Source organism: Gigantopelta aegis, chromosome 5, assembly GCF_016097555.1.
Source record: "Gigantopelta aegis isolate Gae_Host chromosome 5, Gae_host_genome, whole genome shotgun sequence".
Taxonomy (NCBI): Eukaryota; Metazoa; Mollusca; class Gastropoda; order Neomphalida; family Peltospiridae; genus Gigantopelta; species Gigantopelta aegis.
In genome coordinates this window covers 33,025,270-33,051,662 of record NC_054703.1, presented here as the reverse complement: position 1 = coordinate 33,051,662, position 26,393 = coordinate 33,025,270, and the positions used below count along the sequence as shown (strand labels likewise).

At 38.9% G+C, this 26,393-nt stretch overlaps 1 protein-coding gene across 1 annotated transcript in view; it reads right to left on the bottom strand.

Annotated features, from left to right (window-relative positions):
- LOC121373648 (zinc finger protein 239-like) overlaps nucleotides 1-26,393 on the bottom strand; it is a 56,474-nt gene that overhangs the window by 6,892 nt on the left and 23,189 nt on the right. The window lies entirely within an intron of this gene.

The following is a 26,393-nucleotide window of genomic DNA, read 5'->3' as shown; positions in this document are numbered from 1 at the left end:
TGGGAGTGAGGCTACCATAAGCTATAAGACCTGCATCTTGAAGATGTTTTTCTTTGTTTGTGAATATTTATATTCATTTTAAAGCTTAATTTCTCAATGTCATCACAGTACGCTCTAAAGAAATTTTCTCTATACACATTCTTGGAGCAATGATCAAGACAGCGATATAACCTAATCAAAGTCAAGAATTCATCCACGGAGAGGATTCATTGCTCAGCACTCTACCAACTGTTAGTTAGTAGTTAGAAGAAAATGGTGACGTACCAGAATCAAACTGGATGGTTATATCAGCTGGAAATGTGACACTGGTGTCAAAAAACAAAACAAAAAAACAACACCTGTATGTTTTTGGGGTGACAGAACATGCAAATAATATTTTAACCATCACCTCAGAATATCTTTAAACTATGGCTATTTGGTGTCAAATGTATGATTAATTTGACATGCTGTCGAAAGAATGAAGAAACCCCCACTATCACTAGCCATGGGAGTGAGGCTACCATAAGCTATAAGCCCTGCATCTTGAAGATGTTTTTCTTTGTTTGTAAATATTTATATTCATTTTAAAGCTTAATTTCTCAACGTCATCACAGTACGCTCTAAAGAAATTTTCTCTATGCACATTCTTGGAGCAATGATCAAGACAGCGATATAACCTAATCAAAGTCAAGAATTCATCCACGGAGAGGATTCATTGCTCAGCACTCTACCAACTGTTAGTAGTTAGAAGAAAATGGTGACGTACCAGAATCAAACTGGATGGTTATATCAGCTGGAAATGTGACACTGGTGTCAAAAAACAAAACAAAGAAACAACACCTGTATGTTTTTGGGGTGACAGAACATGCAAATAATATTTTAACCATCACCTCAGAATATCTTTAAACTATGGCTATTTGGTGTCAAATGTATGATTAATTTGACATGCTGTCGAAAGAATGAAGAAACCCCCACTATCACTAGCCATGGGAGTGAGGCTACCATAAGCTATAAGACCTGCATCTTGAAGATGTTTTTCTTTGTTTGTGAATATTTATATTCATTTTAAAGCTTAATTTCTCAATGTCATCACAGTACGCTCTAAAGAAATTTTCTCTATACACATTCTTGGAGCAATGATCAAGACAGCGATATAACCTAATCAAAGTCAAGAATTCATCCACGGAGAGGATTCATTGCTCAGCACTCTACCAACTGTTAGTTAGTAGTTAGAAGAAAATGGTGACGTACCAGAATCAAACTGGATGGTTATATCAGCTGGAAATGTGACACTGGTGTCAAAAAACAAAACAAAAAAACAACACCTGTATGTTTTTGGGGTGACAGAACATGCAAATAATATTTTAACCATCACCTCAGAATATCTTTAAACTATGGCTATTTGGTGTCAAATGTATGATTAATTTGACATGCTGTCGAAAGAATGAAGAAACCCCCACTATCACTAGCCATGGGAGTGAGGCTACCATAAGCTATAAGCCCTGCATCTTGAAGATGTTTTTCTTTGTTTGTAAATATTTATATTCATTTTAAAGCTTAATTTCTCAACGTCATCACAGTACGCTCTAAAGAAATTTTCTCTATGCACATTCTTGGAGCAATGATCAAGACAGCGATATAACCTAATCAAAGTCAAGAATTCATCCACGGAGAGGATTCATTGCTCAGCACTCTACCAACTGTTAGTAGTTAGAAGAAAATGGTGACGTACCAGAATCAAACTGGATGGTTATATCAGCTGGAAATGTGACACTGGTGTCAAAAAACAAAACAAAAAAACAACACCTGTATGTTTTTGGGGTGACAGAACATGCAAATAATATTTTAACCATCACCTCAGAATATCTTTAAACTATGGCTATTTGGTGTCAAATGTATGATTAATTTGACATGCTGTCGAAAGAATGAAGAAACCCCCACTATCACTAGCCATGGAAGTGAGGCTACCATAAGCTATAAGCCCTGCATCTTGAAGATGTTTTTCTTTGATTGTGAATATTTATATTCATTTTAAAGCTTAATTTCTCAATGTCATCACAGTACGCTCTAAAGAAATTTTCTCTATACACATTCTTGGAGCAATGATCAAGACAGCGATATAACCTAATCAAAGTCAAGAATTCATCCATGGAGAAGATTCATTGCTCAGCACTCTACCAACTGTTAGTTAGTAGTTAGAAGAAAATGGTGATGTACCAGAATCAAACTGGATGGTTATATCAGCTGGAAATGTGACACTGGTGTCAAAAAACAACAACAAAAACAACAACACCTGTATGTTTTTGGGGTGACAGAACATGCAAATAATATTTTAACCATCACCTCAGAATATCTTTAAACTATGGCTATTTGGTGTCTAATGTACGATTAATTTGACATGCTGTCGAAAGAATGAAGAAACCCCCAAAGAAAAACCCCACACACACACACCTTTCCTAGATTGTGGACTATAAATGGACAAAGAAAAAAGAAAGAAATGTTTTATTTAATGACACACTTAACACAATGAATTTACGGTTATATGGCGTCAGACATATTGTTAACGACTACACAGATATTGAGAGAGGAAACCTGCTGTCGCCACTTCATGGGCTACTCTTTTCGATCAGCAGCAAGATATCTTTTATATGCACCATCGCACACAGGGTAGTACATACCACAGTCTTTGATATACCAGTTGTGGTGCACTGGCTGGATCGATCCCAAGCCAGAAAAGACTGTTTGCAGGATATTAAAACCCTTCCCAATCCTAACACTTGAGTCGTCGTGAAGCTACGAGTTTATTACGAGGAATGAGCTTCAACAGCAAAAATATGACGAGACTTCTTTCAACCAGTGCACCACAACTGATCAAAGGCTGTGGTATGCGCTTTCCTGTCTGTGGGAAAGTGCATATAAAAGATCCCTTGCTGCATTAAGAAAATGTAGCTGGTTTCCACGGACTATGTGTCAGAATTACAAAATGTTGGACATCCTACAGCCTTTGGATGATTAATTAATCAATGTGCTCTAGTGGTGTCATTAAAACAATGACAATGGTGGCATTGTATCTGGATGGTGTCAGTGTGCCCAGTCGACCCGTTGAAGCAGGTGATATAAGTGCCTACAACAGTAGATGTAAATGGATAAGTATCCCAACGTCTGTAGACGGTGTTGGGGGGCGTGACCTATGATTGACAGCTGGGCATGGCCTATTAATTGACAGGTGGTTGTGAACTGTGATTATTGACAGCTGGGCGTGGCCTATTGGTGGACGGTGATCAGCACCGGCTGCAGACGGCGCAATAGCCTATGATTGACAGGTGGGCGAGACCTATGAATGACAGCTGGGCATGGCCTCTTGATGGACGGTGCAGTAGTAGTGGCCTATGATTGTCAAGGGGGGCGTGGCATAATGTAATATAGATCAGCACCGTCTGCAGACGGTGCATTAGGCGTGGCATATGAATGACAGGTGGTATATAAGTTAATTATGCATGATGTTACATAATGGACAGGTTTCGCATTAATCGAATTAGTTATGCTGCTTTTTTGTATTTGTCCATTGAAGAAACGGACCAAGTGGTCAAGATGAGGTGTGGAATCGGGGTGAAAGTAGCCAAAAATGATAGAAGTTTCTAAAGTGTACATTTTGTTCAGTATTGCGTCGCGATTCGCTATGCAAGTGTTGGTGGTTGCTACACAATTTTTAAAAATGTTAAACAGTAGTTGCTAATCAATTCTTAAAATGACAGCACTTTCGATAATCAAAATTTTAAAAGCAAAATGTTCCCTGTACCGTTAAGTTAACGCTGTTTGTTCAAAATCAGGTCAAGTGGTCGATATAATTTAAAGTGATGATCGAAAACCAGTTAAGTATGCATGAAGTCACGTGATGGACGGGCGTCACAGTAAACGAATTAGGTTATGTTGCTTAACCTATTTTCATTTGTCCACTGAAAATAGGTTATGCTGCTTAACCTATTTTTATTTGTTTAACGAAAACGGATCAAGTGGTCAAGACAAGGTGTGGAATAGGGGTCAAGTAGCCGGGATGACAGAAGTTTTAAAGTGTGTATAAAATGAGGTCAAGTGATCGATATAATTTTAAAGCTGGTATGGGTGTATAAAACCACATTGTACCATTTTGCAAGAACACTTTCATAAGGATCAGACGTGATATTTTCTGTGTGCTAAGAATTTTTTACTCAAGTTATGTTCAACACCACCCCCAGAGCAGTCCGAAACAAAATGATGAAAAGGAAGGCAGAGGCGACTTTTTCAGCAGCACCGAATGAAAAAGTGGTAATCAACAAAGCACAAAAGATATCTTTGTCGAGTCTGATGAAGAAAGAGGCTATGAAATCGTTTGAAGACGATGCATACACGAGAATTCCTGTGAGTGCGTTGCCCATCTTGTGTGTATTCGTCATACGTGAAAAAGGTAATATTCACATTTAGGACAAAGAACTGTACAAAGTGCATATTCAACCCGAAAATGCGAATGGCAATGGAGAAAGGTATGAAATCATAATACCTGAACGTTATTCGTCCGAAGTTGCAGAGGCTACCCACATTGTGTATCTTGGTCAAAAGAAGGCTATTAAGCAAATGTGATGTGGATGATGATGATGAACATCGTACTATCTCATTCTGCGAGCTATGCGGTATGTCCCTTGATGACCATGCTCACCAATGTATTCCAGATGAGCAGTTCCGAATACTGCTGTAGCTGTGGCAGACTGGTCGAATAGTAACTGGTAGCATGTCAATAGGCTGATGATAATGTATTCTAGTGTGTGTGTAATATATAAGGGACATTGTAATTATCATGTTTTTTTATATAAGCATTGTTTCAATGCAGGTTTTTTGTGTGGTTTTTTTGGACACTTAAGTCCCGTTTACATGCCACCATTTGACCATGGGTAAAATTTTAACCCGGGGGTCTAATTGCATCATATAAACGGGTTGTTTTACATTTGACCCCTGGGTTAAAAAATAACCCCTGGGTCTAATTTCGAAAAATATAACCCTGCTCAAGAGGTAGGTCAAATTTGATCTGACCCTGGGTCAAATATCAAAAAGGGTCTAATTTGTGTATTTTCCACCATATAAACGGCTCCAATGTATTTGACCATGGATAATTCTTTGAATTGATCAAAGAGACAACACACTTTGATGTTTTGAATTGATCAAAGAGACAACACACTTTGATGTTTAAAACAGTGAGACAAACGCGTTGATGTTTTGAACAGTTGTCAAATGATCACATGAAACATAACATAGGTCAGACATGCTAAAAATAGATAGTATGCAATAACTGTCTGAGTTCTCATTCAGTAAAATAGTCGCTTGAAACAAGATGCTGCCCAAAACTGCTAGAGGAAATGCCTTGACAGATGCTTCAACTTTATGTCTGTTGGGCTTATGGACTGAATTTCATATCCAGCATCAACTTGACAGTCCCACAAAAGTGCATAAGGCAATTTATAGAAAATTAAGTGCAACAATGAAGGATAAAGGCTATGACAAGACACCATACCAGCTCAAGGAGAAGATAACATACCGAAAATGCAGGGACATGCTGAAAAAGAGTGGACAGGGAAGGAAGTTGTGTAAATTTTACAATGAACTGAATGATATACTTGGTGACAGAACGGCGACATCTCCGTATAAGGTAATTCAAAGCATAGCCACAAACATAATTAATGATCATAGTGATCAGAGCAGCGATGATGACGATGTAGACATTGCTGACCTCAGTGATGTTGAGGAGGTCAATGTCGCAGAAATGCCGAATTTGGACGACCATGATGTATCTCGTGAAGCTTTTCCTTCCGTATTCTCTTCGCCAGAAGATAATGTCAAGTATGACGACATCAACGATCAACAGAAGAAAGAACAAGAAAAAAAAGCCAAGCATGGAAAAGACAGAAACATACAAAGTAAGAAAGAAGTCCCTCCAACAGAAAAATCTATGAAACGACCGAAAAAGACGAAGCTGGAACTTTCACTTCAAACGGTTATGGACAAATTTACTTCATCAAATGAAAGTTTAGAAGCGCAGGAAATCGCGAAGAGAAAGATCGATTTGGAAATGAAACGTATCGATGATGACGCCCTTAAGAGAGCACATGAACTAACTAAACTGGAGATGGAAGAAAGAACTAAACGTGAAGACAGAGAACATCAGATGCGAATGTTTCAACTTATGTTAAATTGCCGTGAGACAAACTTTGTTCCACCAGCTTTTCCTCAAAATCCAGTTCCTATGCGGGCGTTCCAGCCAAGCATGTATGGCTACTTTCCAAGTTGTGACGCTACACCGCAACCGACTTCCACCCCAATCTCGAATGCTGCATGTAGTTTTGGAGACATCAGCAGTGACGGTACCATCAGACATGGAACTGACGACGACACCATTCATCATGCAACCGACGACCACACCAGTTATGTAAACCTCTGAAGTAACTGACTGTTATTCAAACACAAATTTCATCATTGAGTTGATTTCCTGTGTGATTGTTACGTGAACATTTGTTCTATATTTACTGCAGAGGAAACGTGTGTTGCAACCGTAAATGAAAAATCGCCCGTAAATGAAAAAAGTTCACGATAAAGCGCCAAATTTTTCATTTATGGTCGCAACAAACATGTATGCATATCCAGTTCTGTGTGGAAGATACACTCAATTTTTTTTCTTTCTAACTTTAACATTACTTCAATAACGAGAAGACGTCATTTTATAGTTTTAAATGAACATTTAATATAGAAAATGTGTTGATTGAATATCAGATATCATCTTTTACCAACAATACATACACCATTTTCGTTTACATCATTTTGTTGTACATGTACGACATGATTATGAAAATAAAATAAATGTTTTTAACATTGTACCTGTTTTTTAAATCATTGGTTAACATGCCCATGATTAACGCCACATATATCTTCTCACTGCTGGAGTAATCACGTGTGCTTCTCTATAGGGCATCTCGAATTCCTGTAGTACGAAGTAGGTTATTTAGCGTTCTTCAGCAAACTGACGTGAAAGTAATCGTCTAATTTCCTTGCCGTCCATTGGCTGAGCTCTCATTTGGTATGGTTCAGGTTGATGAACATTCATCGCGATTACTTGATCCATCCATCTGTCGTCAAATATGTCTCCAGTAGTTTCGCAGATGTTGTGTAGGGTTACTGCGGCGGTCACTAAATTGGGGACATAGCTGATGTCCAAATCCAGTCTCTTGAGAAAGTGCCTCCAGCGACCCTTAAGGCGTCCAAATGAATTTTCGATTGTCATTCGTGCTTTGCTCAGGTGGTAGTTGAATGTTTGTTCTTCTTCAGTAAATCTCCCTCTGTCAACGTATGGTTTCAAAAGCCATGAAGACATCGGGTATGCTGCGTCACCAATGAGGACCACTGACATGTTGATGTTGTCATCTGTAGGTCCTACGGCCTGTGTCCATTCTGGCGATGATGGTAACAAGTTCCCATTTACTGCCTGCGCCATGAGCTGAGAATTGGCTAAAACTCTCGCATCGTGGACACGGCCTGGCCACCCGATACAGATGTCAGTAAAGCGGTATCTATGGTCACATACTGCTTGCAGTATGATCGAGTACCATCCCTTTCTGTTTACATAGTCTGTGTGATCTTCTTTTGGGGCAATAATGGGAATGTGCGTGGCATCAATGGCGCCAGCACAGTTAGGAAAGTTCCACGTTTCCTGGAAGCCACAGATGATCTCTTTCAATCCTTGGCCCTTCGGAAAGGTCACGAACGCTGGAAAGAGTAGAGCAACTATTGCATCACAAACATCATGCACGCAAGAATGCACAGTAGACTTGTGGATTCCGAACAAGTTTCCAATTGTTCTGTACTCCGCAGTAGATGCAAGGAAGTATATGGCGACTCCAACTCTGTGTTCTACAGATAAGGCTTCTCGCACCACCAAGCTTCTTTGCAGTTTGTCATATAACTTTGTACATAGAAAGTCAAATGTCGCTCTTTTCATTTGAAAATTTTCTTTCCATTGTTCATCACTAAAAGTACCTAGAACGATATCCTGCCACCACACTCTGCTTCTTTGCACTGCCCATATTCTTCTCTCACGTTGTAATGCTGCAACTAAGGCCACAGTTAGTACCATTGCAAAGTGCTGCTTTCGTTGAAAACGCCTTATACGTCCCATGGTGTGGGCTCAAATGGACATATATTTGATGAAAATATCATTTTTATACTCAGTCATATAAACGCACTAAAAAATATATAACCCCAGGGTTAAAATCCACCAATTTGACCCCCGGGTTAAAATATGACCCATGGTCAAATGGTGGCATGTAAACGAGGCGTAATGGATTATTTATTGATAAGATGTGAATTCGAGAATGGTGTATTTTTTGTAAAATGGCTCTAGAAATCATTTTATTCGACAACAAAATACTTTTTACAGAGTGAAAGTCAACCATTACACTTGGCTTGTATAATAAAAAAAAATGGACGAGATTAAATAGCTTGTTAATGCCTGAATGTTTGCAAACAAATGTAATTTAGAGAGCACATTATATATAAACCTGGTCATTAAGGCGCCAGTTTCTGTAGTTTATTGTTGATATATACAGATATGAAGGTTTTGTGTTAGTGTTAAAGCTTGGTCATCTATTGATCAAAGTTTACTCTGGCTATAAAGTAAGCATTTGTACAATCAGCGTGATTATAAATATAAGTATGACGTATTGATATATAATATAAATTAGATTGTTGGTATGATATGTTGATCAGTCGAGCAATGGAGAAGACGGAAAAGCAGTGTTTCTTTATGTGGAAGTATACACAATGATCGCCAGATCATCTAACAGAGCACACTATGAGGGAATCACGTTTGTGGTTTCAAGACAGACTCCAGTGCATGCTGGATGCAAAGAGCGGTTTCCAAGACGATTTGAAAAGAACCAAATGTTTGATAGTGAAGAAGATGTTACCCAAGTACTGCGTGGACGAGGTGGACTCCGGCAGTATGAAACAATACATCGAATCCCTCCTAACATTGTGTTACAGCATGGAACTAGCAAATATTATTAAGGGATTGTCAATGGAGCTTTGTTTCGGATGTATGTTCGACGAGGAAGCCGTACATGTCTGCCGTGAGAAAACCGACAGTGAAAAACTAGAACAGTACTACACCATGGCCTGGGCCGATTTAGACGAACTCGGTGTGATTCACAATTGGATCAAGGTTTTACGTGACGATCCTTACACACAGCATAGTGTGCCTAGTGATGTGCTGTTTTTATACCAGTGCCAAGACTATTTAGATACCCAATTTAAGACAGCAGAGTGGAATGACAATTTGAAATTACAAGTTTTGAAATATGTAAAACTACAACGCATGTAATTCCTCAGAACAACAATACCCTATATTCTGTATTTAAGAATAGTCATCTGTAATGATATATGTAAAATAAAACGTGAATATATGAGGTCCTATTTGTTTGTTATCTATATATTTAACAAACTGGTTTTTTTAGTATCATTTAGTATTGTGGCTAGGAAAGGTCGGTGTATGCAGACGATAAGAAAAGTTTAGAACAATATTATTTTAACCCTCAAACACCTGGGGCATTTTACGGTCCATCTAAATTTCAAGTCTTTGAAGAGACGCGGGTTATCTAATATTAAACTCAACAATGTGAAAGAGTTTTTAAGTGATCAAGAAGCGTACAGTCTTCACAAACCAGTGAAACAGATTTCGTCGTCTCAAAGTCAGGGTGAATTCCATGAACGAAATGTTTGATGTCGATTTAGCTGACATGTCTCATTACACCAAGTGGAATGATGGCATACGCTATATGCTCGTGGTTATTGATATACTATCTAGATATGCATGGGCCGTGACATTAACCAATAAAAAGCCTGAAACAGTTTTGGAAGGTTTTAAGTCGATCCTACAAGAGGGGCGTGTTCCTAAGAAGGTACGGGTGGATGGAGGATCTGAATTCAAAGATGCTTTTAAAACTTATATAGAAAATCAAAATATAAAACTCATCATTACATACAATGAAAACATTAAGAGCAATTATGTTGAAAGGTTTAACAGAACTTTAGTCTCTCTTGACAAGATTCATGTCATGATGTCAGATGTATAGCAGACAGACATCATGTGTAAGGCCATCTGTTTAAACATCCCAACGACACTAAACTCACTAACCACCATATGTGCAACTAACAATAATTAAACGTTGGAACACTCACTACGAACACTCATTACAAAGCTGTGGAAACAACGCGGCCTATCTATTTATCTGCTACTGATGAGAGCTTAATTTGTTGTGGAAGTCAAAGAAACTATCATGTGTCATTCACAAGCGTATAATGTATTTACTGCCAACATAAAACGGTTGGTGCTTGTGAATCCAATGTGAACTATATAATGTTACGTGAGATTACCTCATATCTCCAAGGACCATGCCTGGTGCATAAAAGTCTTGTCTGAGGTTTGGTGTAGCAGTTCCATACAAGCTCCGTGCCAAGCGACGTTACGGCTGTTTGACTGAAGAAAGGGTCGGAGTGTACAACCACGTACCTGATGTCCACAGAGGACAATATTGTTGGATTAACATATTATTGAAGAGTCGCAGAACTGAAGCTTCTTGAAGTCCAGTTATCTACCTGTCGTATGAAGTGCCACAGAGCTGAACTGAGGGAACCGTCCTATCAGCCGAATGAATCTACATGATGATATCATTGAACATTTGTATAGAGAACATATAAAGTGAGTGTCGTAGTTTGAGCAGTGGTCAGTACAACAGATTGTTGTATTCAGTGTAAGTCACCTTGGTGACAGTTAGCTGTTTATGTATTAAATGATTACATGTTGATTTGTGTTGGTTTTGTTGTTTAGAGAAAGTCAGAAGTGATCATTCATTATAAACTGAAGTATTACTTTAATCGTCTGCCATTTCTGCAGACTGGGGGCTCGTCGAACCACATTATATATAATTTCTTAGTAATTCACCACCTTCGCTGTTACAACGTCTGGAGACAGGCGTGACGCATAATAACACGAAGCGATACATTGATAACTTGCAAGATCTGATTCACAATTATAATCACACTCAACATTCGTCCTTAGGTAAATGGGCTCCAGCAGATGTGAATCGCGACAACGAGGTAAAATTGTGGAAACATCTGTATGTAAAACCCATGATGGATCAAGTAAAAGCAAAGAAACCAATACGAAAGTTTTTATTTAAAGGAAACACGTAAACCATATTTGGCACCAACCATGTACAATTAATTATAAATTGAATCACCTAAAAAAAAAATATATAAAAAATTAATTACTTAAAATATCTCCATAAAAGAACCCCAGATACGAGCTCTTAGCGGAAATTGCCTATCTTTAATGAGCAGGGCAATCACGAGGTCCGTGACGTCAGAGACGCGTCGCTTGATCTGACGCCTTACACTTAAAAGCATTAGTCCGTACCACGCATAAAGAATCTAAGACTTGCACAGCTTACCAAAACAATGAGTGTTCGTTCGCAAAACGTTTTGCCGTATCAATATGAGCTGTTAGTAAATGAAGAAAGACACACATTTACTTACAACAGTGATACTGAAGAAAAAACGGATAGCGAGTCGGAGGGTGGAGAAACTGATGGTGCCAGACCAGACCGGTCGACCAATTTACAGCCCGGAGCCCGAAAGTAACCCGGAGACAAAACCAAAACTCGGATGCTAATGCCGAGGTGTATACTGTTCATATTTAGCATAAAGATACACCTCGATATGATGTATTTAAATATGTAAAAAATATAAATGTAGGACAAACATTTTTGGGTGGGTTTTTTTTTTAGAAAATATCGCATTTTTTATGTTCGGGCTGTACATAATGAAATCTGTATGCACAGTGTAAACAACGCTCTAATTTACGACAAGGCGCTTCACTTTAATTAACCTGGCTTGTAAAAACAACATAAAATGACTTGAGAGTATAATCAACTTTTAAACTAAATATATTTCTATTTGCATCAATAAAACGAAATGGGGTTATAGTATTTTTCTCTCATAAAAAAAAAGTAGCATATTATTAGGCCTATTGGTTGGGTGCGTTAGAGTAAAAACGACCACTCACGATACCCAAGTGATAATTTCTTTTCTTTGGTACTACGTAATGGTCAATTTTGTAATTTTAGATGGGAAAGTCTACTTAATCAAGGGTTTTACAGCATTATTTACAGTAATGAAGCAGGGCGGCTGATAATGTCCATTAACATTGTACTATAGTCGCGACAGGTTACGCCACAATACCCTGTGATCTTAAAAAAACTGGCACGTATTTTTGTACATATGTCTAGACCGTGGTAATCACTTACCTGGTCGATACCCTGCAATATACACCTGCCAATCAGGAATCACATGTGCAGGCCACGGAAAGAAAGGACCAATTAACTAAAACAACACTCCGATTCTCAAGTCAGCCCGTGGATGAAACATAATAGTTATTTCGACACCGACAGTAGTGGTTTATTTTGTATTGAACTTCGTGTTGCTTTGGGGCTTCGGGCGATGAGGAACGTTTTTGTGACGTATTCCGCCCGAAGATTAAAAACATTATTTAAAATTATTATTGTTTTCTACACGTTTTTTAAAAACATATTTAAATACATCGTACTGAGATGTATCCTCATGCTAAATCCCATTTTTGTATATGCCATATTTAATTACTTATTGACGTTTCCTTCTTCGCACGGTGAATACAGATTTTGTTATGTAGGCCTACAGCCCTAACATGAATTTTTTTTTTTTTTCCAAAAAAATAAATAAATAAAAAATTCTACATTTTTGTTTTAACATATATAAATACATCATGCTGAGGTGTATCTTTGTGCCAAATATGTACAATGTACACTTCGGCATTCGCAACCGAGTACTGTATTTGTCTCCGGGTAAGGTTTGGGCTCCGGGCTGTAAATAGGCTGACACCAAAGTACTATGCGGTGTTGGTGTCCAATCTTTTCTTTTGCGATAAAATACACGCGTCTTTCTTCGGATACAATCCTTTGGAAAACCATAAAAAGACAATCCCGATCGTTTAAAGTGTTTATTTTTACACCCAAAGGCCGCGCAGTACGGCACTGTTGGACTGGAAAGATCGTAAGCCCCTTACTCCATATATAAACAGTTAACAACAATGGAAGATTACAGCGGCTCTGACGTCACTTCCCTTTTTTTCCGAACGCTCACGAAGAAATATGCATAAATCGTACTTTGATACTGATTAGCGTAATTTCTTCATTTTAAGTTAACTACACGTATTTTATTGTTATAAAGTTATTTGTATATTATTTTTATATCATTTTTCTTTTAAAATGAGCTATAATATGGTCTCGTGTCATGTTTCCTTTAATGTGGGTGATCTAGTTAGAATGTCATATTTAAGGAAACCATTCAGTAAAGAACTAGACCTGCGTTGGACAGAGGAACTATTTAAAGTAGCCTTTCGCACACGTCGTCAAAGAATACCTATTTATCATCTGAAAGACTTTCATGATGAAATAATTAAAGGTAGTTTCTATACCAATGAGCTACAGAAAATCAACAAAGACCAAGACGTGTTGTGGAAAGTGGAGAAAATACCAAAGAAGAAAAGGCAAGGTGGGAAAACCTACTTTCTTGTCCGGTGGCTTGGATGGCCTGCCTCTTTTGATTCATACATCGAGGAAAATCAAGTAAAAGACATCTAACAATGGAGAAATATATCATATTGAACAGCATGGATTCTAAAACATTTTTTTCCGGATAACAACCCATATCATTTTCGAGTAAAGTTAAACCAGAGATTAAAGCACCAGTCCCACTAAGTACGGACCACCACGGACCATCCAGGATCATCCCGGACCACGGTCCTTGATGATCCTGGGTGATCCGGGGGATTTTTGGCAAAAAATCGCGACCGAGGACCGTCACCCCTATAGCGCCACGATGTCCCCCCGGACCATCCCGGATGACACCGGACAACCCCGGTGTCATTACGGATCACCCCGGTGCCACTACGGATCACCCCGGCAGCACTAAGGATGGGCCTGGATCACCCCGGACCAGCTGATGTTTGCTATAAATACGTGCATTTTTAGTCTGAATCCATCTGTCCTGTAGATTCCAGAGAAGAAAGACGTTCAACATGCCTCCAAAAACTTCGATGAAAAAACGTTTAGTGACGACCTGCCCAAAGAAGAAGAAGCCTTCAGTAGAGGTAGAAGAAGTGCTGTCCGACGCTGAGGAGCCGGCTGGCTCTCCCCAGTCGCCATCACCTCCGACCGATGCCCAAGATGGTCAGCCAGATGATGCTGATGTCCCTACCATGAGTGCCCCGGAAAAGAAGAAGAAGAAGGCGACTGTCATCCTCACAGACGAGCAGGAGGTCGAATTTGGGGAATGGCTACGGTCCAATCCCTTCCTTTACACGGATCAACTTAAAGAATATAAAAATACTCAAAGGAAGACCCGAGTGTGGGCCGAGAAGGCAGCTGAACTGGGGCTGGAATCAGGTACTCTCTCCTGAGGGGACATACTACGAAAGTGTTCGCTCCAAGGTTGGGAAAATAACTGACACTAAATCCGGGTCATCCACCAAAGATCTGACGGAGCGGGACAACTTCATAATGACCAACTTCGGCTTCCTCCAGACGCACATCTCCAGGATGCGAGGCCGTACAGCCATTAGTGTAAGTATTAATATATATTAGTTTTAATGTAGACGATTCATTTGTTATTTAAGATATGTTGTAATGACTGATATGTACATTTATATTTAGTTATGATTACTTTAATGTCTTTTCTTCTCTTATGTACTTGCAGTTGAAGTCCCAGCTTGCCACCACCATCCCGGCCAGGAGTAGTAGTACGTCAGGATCGGAACTGGAAATGGATATGGAGGAAGAGACTTCCAGTCAGCCCTCAAGCCAAACCATTGATCAACCCTGTCAGTCCTCGAAGAAGGGAGGCACGAAGGACAAATCTACTTACATCGGGGGTCGCCAGAGGACGTTCCGAAAGGAAGTCTCCAGGAGCGACGACGAAAATGACGCCAGGGATATCATCGCCACTCTCGAGACGCAGCAGAATACACGGGCAGATCACCAAACTGCTGTCACAGGAGCAGTCCTCTACTACAGCTGCCTGGGGGACTTGGATGGGGGCTATGGGGAAGCAGATTGACCCACGTCTGCTCCCCAAATTTTACAAGTCCACGTTTAATCTCGTGCTGGGCCTCATAGATGAATCTAGTCAACTTCCTCCACCGCAACATCATCAGGAGCAGCAGCCTCAGCAGCAACCACATCAGCAGTAACCACATCAGCAGCAACCCCAGCAGCAACTGTTCGCGACGTCTACTTACGGTCCTCCAAAACACGATCAGCAACCACATCATCAACAGCAGCTGTTCGCGACGTCTACTTACGGTCCTCCAAAACACGATCAACAACAACAGCAACAACCACAGGGACATACTTTCACTAGTATGTTGCCTCCTCCAACGGGACCGCAAACCCAGCAGCAGTGGTTTCCGATAACGGTACCGTCTGGTACATGGGATACCATTGCTCCCACTGAAGGCCAGTAGATCACGCAACCTCAAAGACCAGCTAGTACACCAAACATATAAGGTTGCTCTTTCCCGAACCTTTCTGACTGCTTGCTGCTGATGACGCCACAAATGACAACAATTTCGCCTGCTCCTGCTGGTTCCTCCCAAGGTGGAGATGGTGGGGGATCTAATAACCCCGTATGAACTGTGCTTAATGAACTGTTATGACATGTGATATTGAACTTTAAAAATGTGGTTATTACTTTGATTTATGTTTGTTTTTATTGTTGCAATAAATAATGAATGTCGTTGATAATTATGTGATAATAAAAATATGTGGTTGCAAATATAACAAAGTTGTTGAGTTCATGCTATATGGTTTAATAATAACAGTTCTTGTACCGAAGATGATTATTCCACATTCATAAAGTTCACAGTTCACAAGTCACTTTTAAATCATGTCATTCTGCCACGTACTGATCCTGCTTCGGAGTTGTAGTAAGCTGAGAGATACTCTTTGCTTTTTGGCCGCGGCTGTTGTTGTGTTGTTAGCGAAGTCCGACTGACTGTCCAGGAGAGGGGTGACATTGCGCCAGGCTCCTGGGATGACGTTGTGATTGGAGTCCTCTTCATCTGCGTCCCTACGATGCTGCTTCGGCGATCTCTTTCTTAGAAGGCTGTGCAGACACATGCACGCCAAGACGATGGACGCCACAGTATCCGGTTCCTGTTGCATCGTTGTCAATAAACAACGGAAACGATGGACTAATATGCCGAATGCGTTTTCGACAATGCGACGAGCCCTCAACAATCTGTAGTTGAATATCCTCTGGGTGTTATCCATCTTCCTCTGCGATAAGGGTTTCATCAGCCATGACCTTAAGGCGAAAGCGTCGTCTGCAGCTATGAAATACGGCATTTCTGTGTCATCATCTGGAAGGGGATCAGACAGTGGAAAATGGAGGACCCCCTTATCTATGGCTTCCTTCAGTTCACTGTTGTTGAAAACTTGGGCATCACTGGCAGATCCGTGACTTCTTACTTCCACCCAAGTGAACTTGTAATCGCCGTCCACCAGTGCCATTAATATGATGGAATGGAACCCTTTGTAGTTATAGTACAACGATCCTCCTCCCTTGGGGCATTTAATGGCGATATGTTTGCCGTCCAGGGCACTGAGACAATGGTGAAACTGCCATTTGTCAGAGAAATGTTTGGCATGTCCTTCCATTCGTCGGTTGTAGTAGGGCAGGGGATAAGCTCCTCTGCAAATTCAGCAATAATGGCTTCACAAACTTCATGTATAAGCTTGGAAATGGTGTTGTGCGCTACCCGGAAACCATACATCAGGGAGTGGTAGCTGTCGCCTGCAGAAAGGTAACGCAACGTAATTGCCAACTTCAAGCCTGGTGATAGAGACTTTCTGTATGAAGTATCTTGTTTGGTGATTCGACCCTCTATGCGTTGTAGAATTTCTTGGTATAACTCGTAATCCATCCGAAGGAAGTTACGGAAGCCTTTGACATCTTCTTTCTCAAGTTCTTTCATCAGGCGGGCATACTGCCCTAGTTCCGGTCTTCTTTGTAACCATTTTCGGACACATATAATTTCTCAGCATCATCACGCTGTTTCTTACTTCTTCTTTCTTGATGAAGCTCATTAGCAATCAGAATCATGTTCCTCGTCTGCTGTTGGTTCAACTCCAGCTGCAATGCCATCAGTCAAAGTTGGTTCAGTTGGGTCAGCTGTTCAGCAATGTTGATTCATACGATGTAGAAGAAAAGAAGTGATTTCGAGCCGAAAATTCTACCTATTTATATGCTTTTTCTCCTTGGCCCAGGACGAACCGTGGTCACCCGTCTACATCCTTGAAGCCTCCGTGGACAACCGTGAACCACCATAGTGGCACCGTGATGATCCGTGATACTCCGTGCTCTTCCGTGTTGGTCCGTGCTAGATCCGTAGTAGCATCGTGAAGACACCGTGATGAACCGTAGTGTCACCGTGTTTATCCGGGGTCAATCAATTACTCCCGGACGATCCAGGATCAGCCAGGACGTCCCCGATGACATCATGGACTGCCCCGGCGACAATACGGTATCACTACGGATCACCCAGGATGAGGCGAACGTCCAGGACCCTTATGGACCACCCCAGCAGTATAAGGAATTCCGACATGAGGCCAGCTCATTTGCATAAATTAGTATGCACAGCTCATTTGCATAAATTAGCATACACAGCTCATTTGCATAACTTAACATATTGAGTAGAAGGGTAATTCAGCGATCCAGAACACCCTGATTTAAAAAAAAAACAGTATAAATTACTACTTTTAAAAAAACGGCATAAATCACTACTTTTAAAACAGTATAAATCACTACTTTTAAAACAGTATAAATTATAAAAAATGAAAAAATAAAAATCTGTTAAAAATCAGGGGAGTTGAGCGCACCCGGTATTAAAAGATGAGTAATTTCACAATTTAGTGCTTATTACAACTTGCCAGAGGCAACTTGAGATGGAAAATACCATAATATTTACATAATTAGTTCTTATTATAACATCGAAGTGGGAAATTCTGTATAATTACAACACTGAGTTGCCTCTGGCAAGTGGGAAATATCGTAATATTAACGTGTTTTACGTGCGCACAAGTTAGGAATCAATGAAGTGTGACATACCGAGAAAATTCAATAGGCAATAGAAATCGATATTCTATTCAATGGATAGCTTGACAACGGTATCCGCGATAACAGATAACATGTTGATCGTTTCCAATGGAGAATATCACATGACTACTGCAAACATACGCTCTTTTCGTTTCGATTACCAGTGGTGAGAAGACGTGTTTTTATTAATGTCGCTAGAAAGTGTTTCTACATTAGAACTTCAGAAAGAAATAGACGAGTGTTTAGATTCACATTCAAAATTATTGGATTATTCGAAACAACCAGGAACATTAATTTTACCTGAAACACCTTCGCAAATGGATTCTCGTTTGCAACAAGCTGCAAACATCCCGCTTTCCTGCTCCATCAAGAGATGAAACACCATATTTTCAAGCTTATAACTGGAATGCAGAGGAGGTAATGATTTTTGATGAATACATTATCTATCACCAGAAAATGGTTGAAATAATCAATCATGTGAAAACCGCGGGACCTGTTAAAAAACTTCCTACTCCACCTAAAAGAAAACTGAGAGATATGTTTAACGAGAAATTGGGGAAGAAAAAGAAACAAGATATTGTTATGACGCCACTGGGGTTTCATACCTATCTACAACAACACCTTGCAGACATGAGATTGGAAATTTCAAGGAAGAAGTTTTATTTTGAGAGTCCAACAACCATTGATGAAGCAGTGGAAAAACTAAAGAGTGCGTATAAACATTTGAACAGACAGAACGCCCAGAGTATGATGATGAACATTCTATTTGGACAATTTTTGAATAATTTTTACGATTATTTTAATGAGCAAAAAAAGGGTGGAGTCATTTCTATCACCTGGGATACCTGGTTAACGAGTTTAATCACCATTTCAGCATCTCATGCAAGGAAATTACGACAGTTGGCAAAACTGCTGAGCGATTATCCAAGATTTCAACACCTGGATTTACCTCTCAGTGAAGTTCTAAGCAAGCAAGCTGCCGGGGCGACCCCCGGACTATCCAGGACCGTCCTGGCATCGCTACGGTTCAAGCCCCGGACCACCCCGGATTATGGTCCGGGGTTATCCGGGATCCCAGTGGGACTATAGCTTAACATTTGAAGGTGTTTGGATAGTGTCTCTCGCGGAGCTGAACTTTGGGGAAATCGACATACATGGCATAAATGACTTACAAGTAGATGTGTTGTGTAATTTGTGTGACAGTAGTTTAGTGGCGAAGGTTTCGTGCCACTGCTGAGACGTGTGGATTTACGAGACGGTCCTCGATACGAATTTAACACACTGTGGAACATACCCGTTGTTGTAAAGGACAGTGATTACATTGATATTATATTATATTTTTTGAAGGGTGTGGCGCCGAGCGGCCGCCCTCCTTTAATTTTCACCCAGCAAGAACACTGCTATTGCTCTAGTGAACTGCAGAGATCAGTCTAAGCAATTTTAAGGGAAAGCTCAGTAATACTCATGAAGTTAATTACCGACAAAACATTGTTTGAACAACCATTAATGCCAGTGACCAGATTTCAAAATAAACTCGGGCAACAGGTAGTTAGTATTGTTTACATTTTTGCTATTAGTGATAACTGTTATTTTAACTAAGTGGACTGTTGTCTTGGCATGTGAGTGAGATCGCACACCTTTTCGCATAACCAAAACCGTTCTAATGCCCAAAAACAATAGGTTATAAAAAATAAATGTCAAATTAACATATTTGAGTATAAATACAGGACATACCTCAACAATAAAACTTGTAAAATAATCCCCGAAACGGTAATATTTTTTTACCCTCTTATAAGTCGATCCCCCAAGTTATAAAATAATTTTTGGGTGAAAAAAAATTTGACTTATAGGTAAAGATATACGGTACGGTTATTTATTAAAAAAAATTGAAATGTCCATCACAAGAGAAGTTGTGGATCCACAGTGGAAACAGTGTTCCACAACATGTGCATTATACATCTTCTCTCTCCTTTGATTGCCTCAACATTTCGATGGGATCACTTCCCGATTTAAAAAAGATTGTGGGTGGAAATACAACATGTACTTCTGTACCTTTACGAGCTAGCACTACTGCTGCAAGGATCACTGCGGCAAACTCTGCTACGGAAGATAGCACCCTTGTACATACTACCAACGAATGTATTCACAAGGTTCATACGGGCAAATAGTAAAACATCACAATTATGTTGATGCTAGACCAATCTTCTATAAGGTCGTGGAAATAACTTTAAAAGCAAAAGTATCTGAACCTTGATTCAATGTATTACTTGTTGTCCCAATGTTTGTAGAAGCTCAGACTGGAGTTTACTGCTCAACGCAACAGACACTGATATTTTAACAAAGAAAATATTTTAACATGTCATTTTAGTTTTAAAAAAGGCATTTAACATGTCATTTTAGTTTTTAAAAAGGCTATACTGGTCCGAACAATCTTAGTAGTGAGGGCAACCTTGGGACAGTCTCTTTAAAATACTGGTTTATTTGTAATGTTGCAAAAGTTGTGTAGTTTTCTTCAGAGAACACTAGAGCAAATATGTCCCTTACTGGTTACTAATGTGTGTGTGTGTGTGTGTGTGTGTGTGTGTGTGTGTGTGTGTGTGTGTTTTGTGTGTCTGTGTGTGTGTGTGTGTATCCCTTCTGGTGTATATTTAATAGTTTTTATCATTGCAGGACACTGGTGCCAAAAAAATTAGATTAATGTCTGATCACCAGATGTTTGTGACGTGTCAACAGATGACTTCGATCAAGCAACATGGACTCAACCCAAGGAAGTTGATGAATATTTTGCTGGACACACTGTTCAGCAAGGATATTTTGGCTATATCATCTGCAAAAGGCTCTAGAAGAGCTGTGAACAATGCCAGTGGCATAGACAGTCTACAGTTAAATGTAGATGTCACAAGGGAGTGGGGTTTTTTTTACAAAAAAACCAAAACGTTGGGACAAAGTGAGACACTACATTGTATGGTTATGCTGCTGAGCAGTGAGCCACAATGTACATTACAGCAGCCCAATACAGCTAACCTAGAAGAAAAGGTTCAACACTTGCTTATATCTAAGTAGCGATATATAGCTTCAGTGTGACATATTACAAGTGTTCCACATACAAAGTGAGACACTACATTGTATGGTTATGCTGCTGAGCAGTGAGCCACAATGTACATTACAGCAGGCAAATACAGCTAACCTAGAAGAAAAGGTTCAACACTTTCTTATATCTAAGTAGCGATATATAGCTTCAGTGCGACATATTACAAGTGTTCCACATATAAAGACACAGCACACTTGACAGAATCACTTGCATTCATTTCTTCTGACAGGACACATGACTACCATGCAGTTCATCACTTTACGGAACAGGATGTTCGTCACCTGAGAGAGACGAGAAGTTTATCCATTCAGCACTTTTGCCAGTGGACAGATGGTTGTGCAAGCCAGTACAAAAGCAAAGAGCCATTCTGCAACATCTCCTTTTGTTTGCGAGATTTCAACTACACAATGGAGTGGAACTTCTTTGGATCCCAACATGGCAATGACCCTTCAGATGGAGAAATTGCTGTGGTAGAATTTTTTTATAGAAATAATGATGGGTTTTTTTACTGAAGACCAACTACATGTATTACTCGAGTGTAAAAAAGTATACGGACTTAATTAGCCGACTCCTTGTACAAGCCGACCTCTTAGTTTGACCCTAAATATCAAGTACAAAATCATCGACCTCGTGTATAAGCTGAAGTCATCTTTTGTCCAATTATACATTGTATTGATTTCAATAATACTGTTGACAAATAGACTTTTCTTTTTCATTATATTTTCTTCCCCTTTAATTATTACAGACACAGTAATAATTATCGCAATGCTATACTTAATGTCTTCCATGCTGTGCAAAACTAATTTAGCACCGATAAATCATAACAAGAAAATAAACAATTCAAGCTGTAACAACATATCACTGCACATAAGTAATTTAATAATTCACTGGACAGCAAATAAACTCATTAAGGCATGTTTAATCCTTGTTTCCTGACTCGGAAAGAAACGATTCTGTGACTGTTGTCCATATCTGTTTACACAAAATTGTGTGATCCAATCAAATAGGAGCTTACAAAATAATATAGACAGAGGTGTCAAATAAAGATGGTGGAGCACATTTTTACCATTGAAATGTCAATAAAACAAGTAATTTTTATTATTATTCATCACTATTAATGCATTAAAGAACAAAAAACTACATAATACTGCGTGATGCAGTGTTTTATTTATACTGTGCACAAATTATTGTTAGATAATGTGAAAGGCTGTAAGGGTCTGATCAAAATTTGTAAGTCTGGGTCGGGAGTGTTTTCGATCGGAATTTTATGAATCAATTTGTTGCCTCCGTGTATACGCCGACTCTTCTTTTGGAAAGTCTTAAAGTCGGCTAATATACATGGCAATATACGGTAGATAATATTTTTTTCTCAAAAAGTTCCATTGTTTACATTTAAATTGTTTGTAGCTTGTAACCAGTGTGTATGAATTCTTATAATGTACCGTAATACTGTATTTTCATTTTCATTTTTCTTGAATTTTTAGAAACTCCCAAGAAAGAACCTTATGACAAACACTAATTATCAGAATATTTCTGATAAAGAAATGAACAATTTGGCTGTATCATCGCCAACAAGTGTAAGTTGTTGCTATTTAGTTTATGAACTTACTGCTATTGTAACATGTTACTGACCATAGCACAGACATCAAAATAAGTTGAGAATGGCTGTTCAGGTTACCACATGTCAAGAAAGTCTAGAATGGTATTTTAATCTCCACAAAATGTTATTAAAGAAGAGTACACCACTTTACACTTAGATCAATTGAATGTTATTTGGATATACATTAGAGCTGTTGCGATACCGTACGTGTCCCGATACTTGGGTCACTATCTTTAGCCTTTCATATCTTTTCATATCAATCATCGATAATGAGACATGCTGTATTACAGGATAGTTCTATTGTCACCTGACAAAATGAAACTGAACTGTTTCGAAATACAAATGGGAAGTCTTCAGAAAAATAAACATAACATGCTTGTTCAATGCAGTTAATTGCAGATTTTTCTTGTCAACGTGTTTAGGTTTTAATGCAGACCACTGGGCAGTTACAACATCCCCTGCTGTACTGAAAACCAAAAATGATTAATCGATGTATCTTGTGGTGGCCCTCATATCGCAATACAATACTGTATCGTTACTGCTCTAATATACATACAGTATCAGTTTAGTGAGAAGTGATATGAATGAATAACCAGTACTAGTGGTTCTGTGAAGGAATGTTACAGTATTTATAATGGAAATATAAATTTGTGATAACCTAAAGGTTACCATGTCTGTATTTTGTGGTAACCTGTATATTGGTTACATGGCCCATCACTCATTTCGATGCCTTTAGCATTCTTGTACATAATACCAATGAATGTATTCACAAGGTTCATATACGGGCGACTAGTAAAATATCACAATTATGTTGATGCTAGAACAATCTTCAAACAGGTCGTGGAAATAACTTTAAAAACACAAGTATATGAACGTTGATTCAATGTATTACTTGTTGCCTCAATGTTTGTAGGAGCTCAGACTGGATTTTACTGCATCAGACACTGATGTTTTAACAAAGAAATTATTTTAATATGTCATTTAAGTCTTAAAAAAAAAGGCTGGTCCGAACAATCTTAGGACTTTAAAACACTCGTTTATTTGCAATGTTGTTTTGTTCAGAGAACACTGGAGCAAATATGTCCCTTACTGGTTACTATAATGTGTGTGTGTGTGTGTGTGTGTGTGTGTGTGTGTGTGTGTGTGTGTGTCCCTTCTGGTGTATATTTATATTTAATACTGTTTTTATCATTGCAGGACACTGGTGCCAAAAAATTCAGACTACTATCTGATCACCAGATTTTTGTAACCAATCAGCAAATGACTGATTAAGCAATTAGGGATCAACCCTAGGAAATTGATGAATGTTTTGCTGGACATGCTGTTCAGCAAAGATATTTTGGCGATATCTTCTGACAAAGGCTCAAGAAGAGCGGTCAACAAGGCCAGTGGCATGGACAGCCGACAGCTGGATGTAGATGTAATTGCTGCAATTAAAGGTACACATATACTTTTCTATCATAGTGTTTTGTGGTCAATGTGTCAATTGAATTATTTTCTACAACAAGAAAAGCTAGTTTTGAAGCATACTAGTATTTAACTGATGCAGGAAGTATTGTGTATATTTCTGTGAATACATAGACAGGTACTGCATTGTTTTGTCTGACACATTCAGGGCATAATATTTCACAATATATGTTCTGTTCTGTTCGCGTGTTGGTTACACAACTTTAAAATCACAAGAACGGTCAATTGGTTACGTGGTGAACAGTTACATTCTCAAATTAAAAGTACCATATATCAGTACTAACAGTGAGAATCAGTTTGTTTTTATATACATTTGAACCACCAATGTAGCAATAGTTTAAATGTGTTAGGATTAGGTACGTCCAACTCATAGGTTACTTCACCTAAGTATAAAACTTGTGTGCATTTACATCTGGTGACCATAGATTTTCAAATGTTGTCCCCTGCACATGTTGGTACAAAATACGCTTTATTCTAATATGTAGAAAAAATATCCAAATTGATATATACAGTCAAATCCACTTAATTGGATGTCGGATTATTGAATATTTCGGATATTTGAATATGTTTGTCCTGCACGGAACCATTTGCCATTATGACAATACAAAATCCAACGGTTAATTGGATGTGTTTTTTAACGTGTTTTCGGATATTTGAATATAAAATTATCCTTGCCGAATGGCAATTGCACGTAAAACATAGGAAAGTTTGTGTTACTTGATGTGTTTTTTTTTAATTTATGATCGTACGTAATACCATACTATCGTACATGCAAAAATGAATACTTTTAATTTTATTTAATTTCATTGTTTAAAAAAAGGAAAAAGACTTACAACAAACTTGTTTTCTTGTTTCTTAAATTATTTCGGATGACTCGTTATTAATCAATACATTTCCTAATTACATCGTAATTAATCCATGAACTCTGAGATTCATCTCAAATGTGACCCAATGGCCGAGACAATGCAGGACAATCAAGGATCAAAGTCGGTCATTCCCACCTTGTTGGCGGCCATGTGCGTTTCGTAAGCAGGCATCCCTTAATCTCATGTCGGCCACTTTTGAAGCAGTGTATGTTTAATCCATAAATAAACACTTGTCAGATATTTTTCTCTATGAATTGTCGGTGACAGTAACAAACAAAAGCCGTTTGCTACTAGTGTTATTTTTAGCGGGATCTTTTGATCACGTGATTTTTCCTCTGCAGCTCACAATGTGAGGCCCCATTTGGGGTGACCGATTATGGTGATTATTGTTTAAATTGTTAAATGCCGACAAAAGGTAAGTTGTAGGAGATTTTCTTAGCAAGTTGGATTAATCATCTTTTGGCTATAAATATTGACAAGAACTCTTTTTTTTTCACAATGTCAACATGGCAAATAAACGGAAAGGAAACGATTTATCTTTGGCTCAGAAATACGACGAGATATGTGCCCAGTATCTAGCCAATGCTAACCCAGAACGAAAAAGACAGAGAACAACAGGAAAAGCAGCCAATGTGGAGAAGGCCTTATCAGAATGGTTTTCCGTCGCCAGACAAAAAGACATTCCAATATCGGGCCCAATATTAGCGTTTGTGTTTGTGTTTTTCCTTCTGTTACATTGAATAACGGCCTTTCACTTATTTGACTTTGGCCAGTCTAGTTTACCTGTCAAATCAGTTACAAATGCACACAGATAATAGTCAGATAGACGTCCTGGTAAAATACAGAACATGGAAATGACTACTTATTCAAGATTATATTGGGTGGTTGGGGTGGGGTCTTGTTGCACTTGATTTACAAATGTACAAAGAAGTTAATAATGGCCATTTAATTATCAAGAAGTTAATAACGGCCTTTTAATTATTTGACTGTGGCCAGTCTAATTGAGCTTCCGGTGGTTTTATCTGGGTCATTAGATGTTTAGTCACTTCTGCTTCTAGGCGTACAAACAGCATTAACTGTTGTCTCTTGTATTTATCAAGTTTATAGACAAACTTGATAATGGCAA